This window comes from Salmo salar, chromosome ssa07 (genome assembly GCF_905237065.1).
Source record: "Salmo salar chromosome ssa07, Ssal_v3.1, whole genome shotgun sequence".
Classification (NCBI taxonomy): domain Eukaryota; kingdom Metazoa; phylum Chordata; class Actinopteri; order Salmoniformes; family Salmonidae; genus Salmo; species Salmo salar.
Window position 1 is genome coordinate 37,702,075 of NC_059448.1, and position 11,026 is coordinate 37,713,100.

Consider the following 11,026-nt stretch of genomic DNA (forward strand, 5'->3'; position numbering starts at 1 on the left):
TCCACTTCATCTGTTTGACTCAGTGGTCTTAAGGTTGGACATGGTATGTTAGGTATGTTAGTATTGTGTATGTTGAATGTAATATTATTGGTTGTCTCTTGCAAGATCCATTTAGGCACTGAATCTGGCACAACTGTGTGTGATTTGCTTCAGGCAACAGCTCAGTACGTTATACCTGTACTGTACTTGATATAAAAATTTTTTGCAGGTTTGTCATCAAGTCCAAAACAACGAAATTGGACGAGACAGGTGTGTTGGGGGTTTCCTGCAAGCATGAGCACCTACTTCACTTCTTGAACACGAAAAAGGGTTAAAGGTGGGATGCAGTAATAATGAGTTTTTTTCATTAACTTTTTCAGTATTTCTTTTGCATTGTTCAATCTTAGAGATCTGATGGTGTAGGGCAGCATCGCCTTTTTAGAGGCGTCTTGACCCGGGCGTAGTTCAGAGGGGCACTCCGCCTCTAGCCCCTTCAGGCAGTAGGGAGGAGGTTGGCGTCCATGCTCTCAAAAATGGGAGAAGAGGGAGACCATCAATCCGTGTCCCACAGGCAGCTGAAAACATTTATTTAGTTATTTTTCTTTTAGTATAATTTTTATATTTATGCTTTAACATTTTATTTTTTAGGGGGGGTAGATCAGATTTAATATTGCAGATAGATTGTAGCTTCCTTCCATCAATGTAATGGTCTGCATTTCCATATATATATATATATATATAAACTCAGCAAAAAAGAAACATCCTCTCACTGTCAACTGCGTTTATTTTCAGCGAATTTAACGTGTAAGTATTTGTATGAACATAAGATTCAACAACTGAGACATAAACTGAACAAGTTCCACAGACATGTGACTAACAGAAATTGAATAATGTGTCCCTGAACAAAAGGGGGGTCAAAATCAAAAGTAACAGTCAGTATCTGGTGTGGCCACCAGCTGCATTAAGTACTGCAGTGCATCTCCTCCTCATGGACTGCACCAGATTTGTCAGTTCTTGCTGTGAGATGTTACCCCACTCTTCCACCAAGGCACCTGCAAGTTCCCATACATTTCTGGGGGGAATGGCCCTAGTCCTCACCCTTCGATCCAACAGGTCCCAGACGTGCTCAATGGGATTGAGATCCGGGCTCTTCGCTGGTCTTGGCAGAACACTGACATTCCTGTCTTGCAGGAAATCACGCACAGAACGAGCAGTATGTCTGGTGGCATTGTCATGCTGGAGAGTCATGTCAGGATGAGCCTGCAGGAAGGGTACCACATGATGGAGGAGGATGTCTTCCCTCTAACACACAGCATTGAGATTGCCTGCAATGACAACAACCTCAGTCCAATGATGCTGTGACTCACCATCTGAGACCGTGATGGACCCTCCACCTCCAAATCGATCCCGCTCCAGAATACTGGCCTCGGTGTAATGCTCATTCCTTTGACGATAAACGTGAAACCAACCATCACCCCTTGTGAGACAAAACCGCGACTCGTCAGTGAAGAACACTTTTTGCCAGTCCTATCTGGTCCAGTGACGGTGGGTTTGTGCCCATAGGCGACGTTGTTGCCGGTGATGTCTGGTGAGGACCTGCCTTACAACAGGCCTACAAGCCCTCAGTCCAGCCTCTCTCAGCCTATTGCGGACAGTCTGAGCACTGATGGAGGGATTGTGCATTCCTGGTGTAACTCGGGCAGTTGTTGTTGCCATCCTGTACCTGTCCCGCAGGTGTGATGTTCGGATGTACCAATCCTGTGCAGTTGTTGTTACACGTGGTCTGCCGCTGTGAGGACGATCAGCTGTCCGTCCTGTCTCCCTGTAGCGTTGTCTTAGGCGTCTCACAGTACGGACATTGAACTTTATTGCCCTGGCCACATCTGCAGTCGTCATGCCTCCTTGCAGCATGCCTAAGGCACGTTCATGCAGATGAGCAGAGACCCTGGGCAACACCCTTTTGGTGTTTTTCCAGAGTCAGTAGAAAGGCCTCTTTAGTGTCCTAAGTTTTCATAATTGTGTCCTTAATTGCCTACCGTCTGTAAGCTGTTAGTGTCTTAAAGACCGTTCCACAGGTGCATGTTCATTAATTGTTTATGGTTCATTGAACAAGCATGGGAAACAGTGTTTAAACCCTTTACAATTAAGATCTGTGAAATTATTTCGATTTTTACTAATTATCTTTGAAAGACAGGGTGTATGTATATATACATACACACACTACCGTTCAAAAGTTTGGGGTCAGTTAGAAATGTCCTTATTTTCCATGAAAACATACTTGAAATGAGTTGCAAAATGAATAGGAAATATAGTCAAGACGTTGACAAGGTATTAAATAATGATTTTTAATTGAAATAACAATTGTGTCCTTCAAACTTTGCTTTTGTCAAAGAATCGTCGATTTGTAGCAATTAAAGCCTTGCAGACCTTTGGCATTCTAGTTGTCAATTTGTTGAGGTAATCTTAAGAGATTTCACCCCATGCTTCCTGAAGCACCTCCCACAAGTTGGATTGGCTTGATGGGCACTTCTTATGTACCATACGGTCAAGCTGCTCCCACAACAGCTCAATAGGGTTGAGATCCGGTGACTGTGCTGGCCACTCCATTATAGACAAAATACCAGCTGACTTCTTCTTCCCTAAATAGTTATTGCATGGTTTGGAGCTGTGCTTTGGGCCATTGTCCTGTTGTAGGAGGAAATTGGCTCCAATTAAACGCCGCCCACAGGGTATGGCATGGCGTTGCAAAATGGAGTGATAGCCTTCCTCCTTCAAGATCCCTTTTACCCTGTACAAATCTCCCACTTTACCCCCACCAAAGCACCCCCGGACCATCACATTGCCTCCAACATGCTTGACAGATGGTGTCAAGCACTCCTCCAGCATCTTCATTTTTTCTGTGTCTCATGAATGTTCTTCTTTGTGATCCGAACACCTCAAACTTAGATTCGTCTGTCCATAACCCTTTTTTTCCAATCTTCCTCTGTCCAGTGTCTGTGTTCTTTTGCCCATCTTAATTTTTTTTTTTATTGGCCAGTCTGAGATATGGCTTTTTCTTTCAACTCTGCCTAGAAGGCCAGCATCCCGGAGTCACCACTTCATAGTTGACGTTGAGACTGGTGTTTTGTACTATTTAATGAAGCTGCCAGTTGAGGACTTGTGAGGAGTCTGTTTCTCACTAGACACTCTAATATACTTGTCCTCTTGCTCAGTTGTGCACCAGGGCCTCCCACTCCTCTTTCTATTCCAGTTAGAGCCAGTTTGCGCTGTTCTGTGAAGGGAGTAGTACACAGCGTTGTACGAGATCTTCAGTTTCTTGGTAATTTCTCAAATGGAATAGCCTTCATTTCTCAGAACAAGAATAGACTGACGAGTTTCAGAAGAAAGTGCTTTGTTTCTGGCCATTTTGAGCCTGTAATCGAACCCACAAATGCTGATGCTCCAGATACTCAACTAGTCTAAAGAAGGCCAGTGTTATTGCTTCTTTAAACAGTTTTCAGCTGTGCTAACATAATTGCCAAAGGGTTTTCCATTGATCAATTAGCCTTTTAAAATTATAAACTTGGATTAGCTAACACAACGTGCCATTGGAACACAGGAGTGATGGTTGCTGATGTAGATATTCCATAAAGAAGATCAGCCGTTTCCAGCTACAACAGACATTTACAACATTAACAACATCAACATTAACAATGCCACCCCAAACTTTTGAACGGTGGTATATATATATATATATATATATATATATATATATATATATACTGCTCAAAAAAATAAAGGGAACACTTAACAAACACATCCTAGATCTGAATGAAAGAAATAATCTTATTAAATACTTTTTTCTTTACATAGTTGAATGTGCTGACAACAAAATCACACAAAAATAATCAATGGAAATCCAATTTATCAACTCATGGAGGTCTGGATTTGGAGTCACACTCAAAATTAAAGTGGAAAACCACACTACAGGCTGATCCAACTTTGATGTAATGTCCTTAAAACAAGTCAAAATGAGGCTCAGTAGTGTGTGTGGCCTCCACGTGCCTGTATGAACTCCCTACAACGCCTGGGCATGCTCCTGATGAGGTGGCGGATGGTCTCCTGAGGGATCTCCTCCCAGACCTGGACTAAAGCATCCGCCAACTCCTGGACAGTCTGTGGTGCAATGTGGCGTTGGTGGATGGAGCGAGACATGATGTCCCAGATGTGCTCAATTGGATTCAGGTCTGGGGAACGGGCGGGCCAGTCCATAGCATCAATGCCTTCCTCTTGCAGGAACTGCTGACACACTCCAGCCACATGAGGTCTAGCATTGTCTTGCATTAGGAAGAACCCAGGGCCAACCGCACCAGCATATGGTCTCACAAGGGGTCTGAGGATCTCATCTCGGTACCTAATGGCAGTCAGGCTACCTCTGGCGAGCACATGGAGGGCTGTGCGGCCCCCCAAAGAAATGATGCCACCCCACACCATGACTGACCCACCGCCAAACCAGTCATGCTGGAGGATGTTGCAGGCAGCAGAACGTTCTCCACGGTGTCTCCAGACTCTGTCACGTCTGTCACGTGCTCAGTGTGAACCTGCTTTCATCTGTGAAGAGCACAGGGCGCCAGTGGCGAATTTGCCAATCTTGGTGTTCTCTGGCAAATGCCAAACGTCCTGCACGGTGTTGGGCTGTAAGCACAACCCCCAACTGTGGACGTCGGGCCCTCATACCACCCTCATGGAGTCTGTTTCTGACCGTTTGAGCAGACACATGCACATTTGTGGCCTGCTGGAGGTCATTTTGCAGGGCTCTGGTAGTGCTTCTCCTGCTCCTCCTTGCACAAAGGCGGAGGTAGCGGTCCTGCTGCTGGGTTGTTGCCCTCCTACGGCCTCCTCCACATCTCCTGATGTACTGGCCTGTCTCCTGGTAGCACCTCCATGCTCTGGACACTACGCTGACAGACACAGCAAACCTTCTTGCCACAGCTCGCATTGATGTGCCATCCTGGATGAGCTGCACTACCTGAGCCACTTGTGTGGGTTGTAGACTCCGTCTCATGCTACCACTAGAGTGAAAGCACCGCCAGCATTCAAAAGTGACCAAAACATCAGCCAGGAAGCATAGGAACTGAGAAGTGGTCTGTGGTCCCCACCTGCAGAACCACTCCTTTATTGGGGGTGTCTTGCTAATTTCCTATAATTTCCACCTGTTGTCTATTCCATTTGCACAACAGCATGTGAAATTTATTGTCAATCAGTGTTGCTTCCTAAGTGGACAGTTTGATTTCACAGAAGTGTGATTGACTTGGAGTTAAATTGTGTTGTTTTAAGTGTTCCCTTTATTTTTTTGAGCAGTGTATATATATATATAACACACACACACACACATACATATATATATATATATATATATATATATATATATATACACACACACAAACATATGTATCGCCCGCGGGTGCAGGGCCCCTGTCCAGGGAGGCCAGCAGCAGCTGAGTGGCCGTCCAGGCACTCTCCCCCTGGTTTGGGCAAGAGAGCAACCTGTCTAATTTAGGGTGAGGCTCCACAGGTGCCACATCACCGTGCCTGTGGCCTGGGTCTAGTGCAGGTCATCCTTCATTGTGCGGAACTCTGACGTGGGCAACATGTTGTTTCTAGCCGATCAACTCGTTGAGGACGTCCAAGTTGATCCTATCGTACAGCTCCACCACCGGTTAGTAGTTGGTCTTGGGCACAAGATGGCTGCGTTGGGGAAGGCCTGAGTGGCCGTGCTGAGCAGGAGGTTGAGGCCCTTGTGGAAGGTCGTGGCTGTGCCAGCTACGCAGTTGTTGAGTCCCAAGGAGACGATGACCTTAGCCACTTCCGGGCAGGCCGCAGGTAGTCGGATGACGTGGCAGAGGCGGGCATCAGGGTAGGCTTCCATTTGTATCAAGTTGGAGCGGATCTGTGGCAGATGGGTGGTGTTGGAGTCGCCGAGGATGGGTCGACAGGGTTGCTTTCATTGATAGCCCAGAGGAAGTTGGCCAACCGTGAGGTGGATGTCGATTTCCTCCAGGTGTGAAGTGCCCTGATAAGTTTCGCCAGCGAGATCTGTCGCTGTAGTGCCGGATCGGTGATCTGTCGCTGTGTTAAGTCGGCAGCAGATACATGTCACCCCTGTTGCCTGAACTATGAGCCCTGTCCCGTTGTTTGTAGTGCGTCTCCAGCTATCCTTAGGATCCCACGTCGTATCTTTTTATTTATCTAACCTTTATTTAACTAGGCAAGTCAGTTAAGAACAAATTCTTATTTACAATGACGGCCTACCCCTGCCAATCCCGGAGGACGCTGGGCTAATTGTGCGCCGTTCTATGGGACTCCCAATCACTTCCGGATGTGATACAGCCTGGAATCGAACCAGGGACTGTAGTGACGCCTCTTGCACTAAGATGCAGTGCCTTAGGACCGCTGCGCCACTCGGGAACCCTGTATCTGTTGTGAGTGTCTCGCCGATCCTGTCATATGTACCCCCGCACATTGACTCTGTACGGCCTGAATATGCCTCATTATTATTATTTTGTGTTACTTTTTCTTTTTTTCTTTAGTTTATTTGGTAAATATTTTCTTAATTCTTTCTTGAACTGCACTGTTGGTTAAGGGCTTGTAAGTAAGCATTTCACGGTATCATGACACAAGGCGAGATCTAGATGCAGACACAGGAGGCAAATGGTTGGAGTCTAACAATATTTATTAATCCAATAGGGTAAGGCAAGAGAATGGTCGTGGACAGGCAAAAGGGTCAAAACCAGTTCAGAGTCCAAAAGGTACCGAAGGGCAGGCAGAATCAAGGTCAGGACAGGCAGGATGATCAGGCAGGCAGGAAAATAGTCCAGAGTCAGGCAGGGGTCAAAACCAGGAGGACTATCAAAAAGAGAATAGCAAATGGAGTACGGGAAAAACATGCTGGTTGACTTGACTAACATACAAGACTAACTGGCACAGAGAGACAGGAAACACAGGGATAAATACACTGGGGAAATAAGCGACATCTGGAGGGGGTGGAGACAATCATAGGAACAGGTGAAACAGATCAGGGCGTGACACACAGTAAGATCTACACATGTTGTATTCGGTGCAGGTGACTAATGAAGTTTGATTTGATCTGGTGCTCCTTTCTGATGCCACGCAGCCTGCCAGTTCGGTTCCTCCCCGCTCTGTTGCCTGTGTCTCCGCTCATGCCCTGTGGGCCTCCTCTCCGTTGCTCCCAACCTGTAATCCTGGGTTCCGACGGTAGAGTTGTTGGGGTGGAGGGGTCAGTAGGAGGCGTAGTAGGGTGCGCTGCATTGTCCGGAGTCTTTCCCGTAACTGTCACCATTTCGGAGCGCTATGTAAAACGGAATGTAAGGAGAGCGCAAAGTACAACGGAACAAAAAAGTTGGCTTTTTCCGATGCTCGGGTGGAACCCACCTGCCTTACAGCAACACCACGGGTCTAGAAAAGCCCCAGCCATGATGCATTTCTGCCTGCTCGGCTTCCTCAGGTGGCAGGGTGGAGAAACAATATTGGACCGGAGTTGAAAAGTGCAAAAAGGTGTGTCGAGACAGTCTTCAGGTGTGCTCCCTCGAGGTCTGGGTGAGTCCAATTCCGTCCCTGTAGCAGTCCGATCAATGACGAGGCCTGTCGAGAAAGGTGGGCTGGTGGGTGGTGACGGGCGATCATCCGATTGGTCCGTTCTTTGTTGTGTAGTTGCTCTAGCCTATGGGAGCTCGGCTGATTCCTCAAATCCGGTTGGTGCTCCCTCGTTGTCACCTGTTTGAGGGACACAGGGTTTCTGGAGAACAGGTGAGGGGGCATGGGCGATTCATTGAGTGCTCCTCCTGTGTTTTTTTGGGGATCTGACTTGTGTAGTTCTGTAGCGACTGGTCCAAAGAGTGTGGGAGGCTGTTGTGTCCCTCTCTGTGGGTTGAATAGGATATTCAATTGTTTTTTGTGAGTTGTCCTGTGACCCCGTGGTCCACCGGTCCCTTGTGTGCCTTGACCTACGTTTGCTGAGCAGTTTCTCCCACGTTGTTATGAACGGTTTCTCCCTCATCTTTTTTTTACCACTCGCTAGCCACTGTGAGCACCCCACCAGCTTGTGAGCCACACGTGTTGTAGTGCTTCTTGTCGTGTGTTAACTTACTTGTAGAGTGGTCCCTCGGTGTTCATGTTGTGTGTTGTATTTCTCTCCTCCTGTGGTGCCCGGCCTGCAACCTCATGTACCGGAGGAACCCATGTGCCTGTTGGGGCTCCCTCACTGGTATCAGAAATCCGCGATGGGTTCCGGTTTGTAGTATGATGAACGCCGTCTTCAGCACCTTGTTGTTTTCATCGCGTGTCCTGATGTTTTCTGTGTTGGTTCCCACGGTGGTTGTTCTTCCGTTGGAGTTAGTAGATGAACATTGATAGATGAGTGTTGATAGATGTGACCAAGGTTTGGTCTTGAATACAAACATCTGTAATTGGGTTGTTTAAACGAGTGACAGGTGTAGTAGAGTGCTAGCTGAACCAGCAAGGATGATGAGGAAATATATGGCCTTTTGGTTATCAGTGAAGAGAAGTGGATCCACCAGAAAAGTCTCCAAGGCAGGATACCCAGAAGAAACCACAAAGGTCTGAAACAAAGATTGTGAAATTGCTAATTATACATCATATCAGTTATATAGCCCATAGCCTTTCCCCTGCATTCACAAACAGGTAGGCACTACAACTTTGTAGCTCAGACCCCTCAACACCTCCCCTACAGTAATGTAGCTGAAATATGATTGGTTTCAACTGAACCCTGAAGCAACAACCCTGTTTTTGTTCTTACTTCAGGGTCTTCGCTAGTAGCAATGTGGTTGCAGAAGCATATTTAGGACAGACTTTTGAAAATGGCCATCAAATGATTGGGGACAATGTAGACCCACCGACTGATCAGGTGTGAATGCAACAAGGGGTCTGGTGGGCCCCGGAAGTCCGCTGAGGCCTGACTGTTCCTCACCATTTCTGGGGGGCACAGGAGGTCCACAGGGGCCCAGCAGGCCCTCGCCACTTCTTTGGGGGACTGGAGGTCCACTCGGGCTCGGCTGGCCCTCGCCTCGCATGGGGGGGGAGGAGCAATGTGCAAAAGGACTATCGTTAAGTTACACTAACTAGCTATCAAGAAAGATCTGAAAGATGAATATCAAAGGCAAAACCATAAGTTACAGGACATTACTGCCATTAAGGCTTTATTCTACACGTGATCAGAGAGGGAGAAAGACATTAACCCGTTTACCAAAAGAGCAACTTCTATCTACAAAAATCTATTATTGTGCAGTGCTTCCCTTACTTCTTTTTGACACAATAAAACCTCTTGCATACAGTTAAGAGTAATTTCAGTGGCTGGCCTACAATATCTATTCAGTTATCTCAAGTAATAATTTAATCATAAAATGTAACCATAACAAAATAGAATGAGACAAAGATATAATTAATTTACACCTACTAATTTCACATTTGAAGTCTCCTGCCTTTGTCAGTATGTCTTCCAGCTGTTTCTTTCTAAAAGATGACAGTCTATTGATGGTTAACTCATGCCCCAGACGTCTAACGACGATGGTCCGCTCCTCAAAAGAGTGGTAGGGGAACCAGCCTTTTCCACCACATTCAGCTAAAGGGGAAGACAGAGAGCTTGGCATGGATAACATACATACATACTGTATATAGCAACATCACATTTTACATAATACATTACAGGTAACACTAAACAACAAAATTACATTTTGGGTGCAGTCTATTGATGCAACTAAGTGTATCTGCAATCTATTGATGCGACTAAATGTATCTGCAATCTATTGATGCGACTAAATGTATCTGTAATCTATTGATGTGACTACATGTATCTGCTGTTCGCTATTGTGTGAAAGGAAATCACTTTAAACATAAGCGTACTAAATTTATAGTTGAAGCCGTCTTTAACCACTTGAACGAGATCTGCTCGGCTCCTCCGACCCTCCTGTGGTCTAGTTGTGTTTTAAACCTATGAACAATTAAATGAACATGGTGCAGAATGACACTTAATATAAATAAATATAAGCACCCACCTATTATTATTATTATTATTTTACATATTTATGGAAAATAAACAAGAAACACAGCAACCACATTGTCTGACTTTTAACCTGCTTTACAATAATACTTTACCTGCAAAGGAACTCCAGTTGGTATGACAGCCTGTTGCGCTCCACTAGTGGCCAGGTGCTGCACCTACTTTCTTCTCCATTTTTCTTCAAGATGAAGAAAACAGCTTCTACCCCCAGATCCTCGAAATCAAACAACTTAATAAGAACATTTAGTAAACTACATAAGGAGGAACCAAACACTGCATTGCTGAAATCATATTTAAGTAATACTTAATAAGGGTCCGATAAACTACTTATTAAACACTAATAAACTACACATTAGTTGCTAAAAAGTGTGGGCTAAAATATAGTGTTAATATGCCATCCTAATGATTGATACTCTGACCTGGGCTTTAAATTACTTTATGTGGTCATCAACTCTTCTTGCCTTAACGTCTTCAGTCATCTTTCCTTTATCCCTTGGCTCCCTGAGCTCCTCAGCAATTTTCTGGAATTTTCTCCTCTCCATCTCACCTAAACGCCCCCACCTGCCACTGAGCGTTGTCGGGTCACCTGAGGTTGGAGGATATTGTCGTGGTGAAAGTGTTGTGAGCTATTGGCTTACTTGAACAATACAGGATCACCTTCAAACTGGTCATGCTCACCTACAAAGCACTCAATGGACTGGCACCCTCATACGTTACTTACCTGCTACACCCCTACATTCTGACCTGCTCACTGCACTCTAACAATGGCCTCCTCATCATCCCTTGCACCAGGCTCCACTCCATAGGAGACGTTGCTTTTAGCAGTGCAGGCCCCCGAAATAACACACAAAAACGTTTCAAAACTGGCACAAATCTTTGGTTTATTGTACAGATGCGGTGGTACAAGACAGCTAAGGTGAGCACACCATGTCGTTTCACTATTTAACCAGATATTCAACTGACTAACAGGCC